Below are 5,601 nucleotides of genomic sequence, written 5' to 3' on the forward strand. Positions count from 1 at the left end.
GTATATCAACAACTTTATTCACAGGTATGCTTTAATCACGGAACGAGTCAATCAACATCTTAGCTGCAACATGCAAATTTTCGCAAACATGCATGCACATTGTAACGCCCGTATTTAAAATACGTATTTAGTATTAATTTATTAATTAAATTATTTATTTAAAAAATTCGCTGGATTGGATTTGGATATGTGGGCCTGGTTTCTGGGCCCGAGTCTGTGTTGGGCTTGGGTTTCAAACCCAAGTATATAATCACATTGTTCTAGAGAATAGGGTTCTTGGAGAATAAAAATAAAAATAAAAATAGAGGCAGAGATAGAAGCTGGATTTTCTAGAGCGTTGGAACGCGACGATTCGGACTAGGAGGATTTGTGGAGCTTGGGATTAAGGTGAGTAGTTATTTTTTAACTATTTCACTAAATCTACAGTTTTCCATGTATCGGTGTATACGGACATTTTCTCTGTCCAAGGTTTATGTCTGTGATTACTACTAAATTTCCTGTTTTTATTTGGCGTTTTGTGTATTTGGTAAATTCGGTTAGAGTGTTAAACTGTGGAATACTTAATAGAACTGTTGAAGCTTTGGAGTTTCGTTAATGGCGGCGAGCCAAAACAACAGTCGCCTTGTATACGATTTGGACTGTTTGTATACGATTGGAAACTGTTAGATATTAAATCTTGTTGGTTGATTAAGGGTTGGACGTCGGGATTGATATTTGGGTACTGTTGGAAGCTTGAAGCTTCGACAGGCATTAATGGCGTCGCCCATCCTCCTGTTCGTTGGTTTGAACTTCTTTGTGGTGGGGTTAGATTTGTTTGGTTATTGTTGGTGATGGGGTAGTGAGGGTGCGTGAGGGCTGTCGAGTGGAGCTTAGAGAAGCCATTAATGGCGGCCCGAAATTCTTTCCAGATCTAGTTTTGGTGAAATCTAGATTTAAGCATTTGAGGTTGTTATCTTTGTTGAAACCGATTAGATTATTGGGATGTTGAAGCCCTTCATTAAACTGTTGGAATGGTTCAAGCTTGGAATAGCGTCAATGGCGGTCGGGGTTGAGTTTCGCAGTATGAGGGAAATCGGGTTATGATGGTATTGGTAGATGGGGGTTTACTTGGGGGTTAAAACCGCTTGGTTGAAATGGGAGATGGTGGTGGCCGGCGTGAGCTAGTGTAAGTGGTGGAGGTAGCTGCTGGAGGAAGAAGTAGTCTGAAGAAGACAACCTGTTCCATCTGTTGGGTCGGGCCGAAATGTTTAAGTTCTTTGGGCCAATTTCTATTTTTTGTTTGGGCCGTAACTTAGTTTTGTTCTTTGGGCCAATTTCTATTTTTTTGTTTGGGCCGAACCACATTGTTGTTTTGGGCTATTTTATATTTCATTGGTTTTGCTTGGGCCCGGTTTTGTTTTAGTTTTGGGCCAGTTCAGTTTAAGTGTTTGGGGCCAGTCCATAGGACTTAAAATAGAGATCCAAAGGGGTCTTTCAACATTTAGGCTTTTGGGGCTGGGTTCTAAGGTTTGGGTTTGGCCAGTTGGGTCCGAACCATTACCTTGGTCATGAGCCCATGAGCCATGCACCTTGACCTTAGCCATGAACCATGGCTATGACCATGAACCTGTTGAACATAGAAACGATAGTTTGACTTTGACAATGACAGTTTGACTTCGACCATGATGTGTTGACTTTGACAATGACAGTTTGATTTCGACCATGATGTGTTGACTTTGACCGTTGACTATGGAATGTTAACTTTTTCCAGTTTTTCACATATTTGATTTCATGGACTTTGATTGTGGACTGTTGACTGTTTAATTGTGTTACGTTTTTATATATTAAATTGTATGGACAAATCAAATGCTAAAATACTGTGGAAGCTTGTATAAATTTGGTTGTCAGTATCTAGGAAAGGTTTGATGTGGATATTGTGTATATTTTGACACGTGACGAGATAGAAACTTTAGGAGATATAATATTCCTAAAACGCTATAAAAATGTATGCGTTATGTTTGAAGCAATTGTGACATTATATAATATGTTGGGATATATATATTGAATGCAATAGTTTTGGAGACATAAATGTATAAATGCTCCATTATTTTATATGTGAGATGCTACTATGAGGTAGTATAGTATGTGTGGATATTTTCCCACGGGATTATGGCTTAGTGCAATAATATATTGGCACGTGAAAGAATGAATATGGTTATGAGATATATTGAGATATTTCTAAATATTGTGGCTTAGTGCAATAAGGTATTTGACCTGCACGTGATATAGTGGTATTATTTCTGAGATATTAATGTATGACACTTGAATAAATTACGTAACGAAAATCCTAGAACCTAGCTACCACAACTCATGTGATTTGCCCTGTGTGGGCGTGTGCAGTTTGATTGGCCTTTCTGGCGTTTCGGTGAATCTGAATGGCCTTCGGGCGTAAGTAATGTGATTGGCCCTTCTGACATTTCAGTAAAGCTGAATGGCCCTTCTGGCGTACCCGAATAGTGGCTTGATTATTCCGTTCGCAAAATAGAATGAGACGCGTGATATTTTATGCCGAATAGTGGCAGTACTTACATAATGGCTTTCGCGGTGAGGGTTACGGTGTCGCGACATCCCGCGGGTAGTAGTTACGCACGGAGTGGTTCATTATGTAAGGGGAGGCATGTGGATGTACATGTTCGGCGTTGGGAAGTGATTGTGGTAGCCAGGGAAACTAGGTAAGACATAGATACGACGTGATTTTAAGGACACACAAAGAAATCCTTAATAATATAATTATGGTAATATGTTGGTTAATGATGTATCTTTAGATAGATGATTGTATATGGTTTTGCAGAAGGGTGGGTCAAACTAATTACTTGGGTAGAGACGACCCACTCTGTAATTGAGCATGGAATGCGGTACGTATATAATACGTTTGGTTGGTTATTTGTTTAGTTGAACCTAAGGCGCCTCGATGGAGGAACTACCAGCCTTATTTATTATGTGTATAGCTTGTTGTGTGGTTAGTGGGAAGTTAAAGGCCTCGATGGAGGAAACTACCGCCTTAATTATTGTACTTAAGGATGTTATATTAGTCGTTGAAAGTTAAGGCGCCTCGGTGGAGGAACTAACTGTCTTATGGATGGTGTATGTATATATATAAGTATATGTTGTATTTTAGAGCTACTCACACCAGCATTTTTATAATGCTGACCCGATTTGCATGTTTGCTTATCAGATCGATTTGCATGTTTGCTTATCAGATCGGGTGTGTTCATTAAATGAACATAGTTGATAAGTCTTGACAGGTTTAGTGTTGAAGAAGATTGGTTGCTGCTTGTGGTTTGCGTTAGCGTCGCATTTCAAGATAGGCTTTGTTTTCCTTTGAGGTGATATAGAGTTTCAGTTGAGACAAAGTTATTTGTATTTTCATTTGTAAATTTTTGTAATGAAGAGGACTTTTGTTTAAGTTAAAATTTTTATTGGTTTTTAATTATCCGCATATTGAAACTGTTTATGGGTTTTTGGGAGTTGAGAGTGCGTCACACCTCGAAGATCGAAGAGTCGAGAACAAATATTGTTTTCCGAATTCTGTCGAAATTCGGGGTGTGACACACATCCTTTTCACTGGACTAACAAGGTTGTGATTGTGCACACCAACATACTTCACCACTTTCCATAATTCACTAACTTGTTTTGTCACTCTCATTGTTGCTAAACACCCGTATTTCACCGTATTCGTGTTTCTCCTCTTGTTTATTACTTCTTTCTCGGGCCCTACTTCTTTCTCGGACCCCCTCATCTGTTTTTTTTTTCACTCGTTCTATGTAAGTCCCAAAACGCTCGCAAGTCATTTGACAACTCACTTCGTCTGAATGTGGAATTTTTTTTTGGGTACTTCGAGTAACGACACTAAATCCCAATGCTTTTCCGTAGTCTATATAAAATTGTTTCGCACCTTCCAGACTTGTAAAATTCATCCCAAACTATGAATTTTTTTCGCTATCAACTATGTCTATGTCGTCTCGAGTTGGACGAGAAGACGAAGCAGCTTCATTTTCATTTTCCTCAGATACTCCAGTATGAAAAAAGACGTCATCAATTGATTCTACATAAAACATAATAGATAATCAGTTGAAAGCTAGAGAAGGAAAAAAAAACCAAAAAAATAATCACCTTTGAGATTTTCATTTGCCGATTCAAAACAAGTTGAATATATAAGTTGAAAACCCCCAACATCAAAATAAGTTCGGAATCAACATCAAATAATTTCGAAATATAACTTGACAATATAAGTAGGGTGCAAACAACTCTATTAGTTCAATATAAGTATGCAAAAATCAATGTTTGGTCACCTAATTTCGAAATATAACTTGGTAATATAAGTAGGGTGCAAACAACTCTTTTAGTTCAATATAAGTATGCAAAAATAAATGTTTGCTCACTTGAATCATTCAATGTTGGCGATTCCATCTCTCTTTATGGCTGGCGGGAAACTGGAGAGTTAATTCGGTTTGCTGGAGAAGTTAATGGAGGTTGCGAATTGCTGCTGGAGAAGAGAATGCGGTTGATTGTTTGTTCTGTTTATTTCTTTTGGTTGCCGCGCAAAGAGAATTTGGCTTATTTTATTTTTGCGAAGGGTTTTGTTGTTTTTTCTTTCTTTTGGTTTGTTTTATTTGGACCCTTAGATCTTTGAGATCATCTCGCGATGTGAGTGGCTACGAAATGGAGTGGGTTAAGAGTGGGCGTATCCCTCCCCATATACATATACAAAACTTTTAGACCGTTAGATGAAAAGTTCAAAAATGAACACAAATGAACACTAGTTTTTACATGGTTAGACCCTCCATAGGGTGATCTTGGACATACCCAACAAAACACTCCCATACCCCAAAACTAACATAAATTTTTGTCATACCCCAATAACTGCCTAAATCCAATAATATCTCCTATATATTTTTGGGGTATTTTCCATAAGGGCAAAAAAAAAAAAAAAATAAAAAAAAAAACAAAATAACAACACGTCTATTTGTACCGTTTTATTAGTGAAAGTTTTTTTTTGCATTCTTCTTCGTCCTTCTGTATCTTCTACCCAGAGTGAAAAAAAAAGAAAAAAAAAAGACGATGGAACAAAAAGTCGATAGCAGCGGTGTAGTAGTATTAGCCAATCATAATACTCCAAATAAACAACTAGGATTATTATTACCACCTACAAATCCCATAGTTATGTTGGGAACTTTGATCTAGAGAATGAATTGGATTGAATGACTTAGTTTTATTCACGATTCCATAGTTCACTGTCCCTTTTAAGTATCGAAGTGCTCTCTTAGCTGCCTGTAGATGAATCTCCATCGGTTTTGTCATATATCTACTTATGAGACAAGTAACAAACATCATGTCAGGTCTCGTGGCAGTGAGATACATTAAACTACCCACCAGCTGCTTGTAGTACATCTCATCAACAAAGTCTCCATTTTCGTCTTTGTTGATTTTGAAACCTGGGACTATTGAACTGCTCACTGAATTACTTTCTATCATACCAAACCTTTTCAAAACCTCCAATGCATATTTCCTTTGACATATATAAATACCATCAGACTTTTGTAGCACTTCGATCCCAAGAAA

This window comes from Coptis chinensis, chromosome 4 (assembly GCF_015680905.1).
Source record: "Coptis chinensis isolate HL-2020 chromosome 4, ASM1568090v1, whole genome shotgun sequence".
In the NCBI taxonomy this organism is placed as follows: domain Eukaryota; kingdom Viridiplantae; phylum Streptophyta; class Magnoliopsida; order Ranunculales; family Ranunculaceae; genus Coptis; species Coptis chinensis.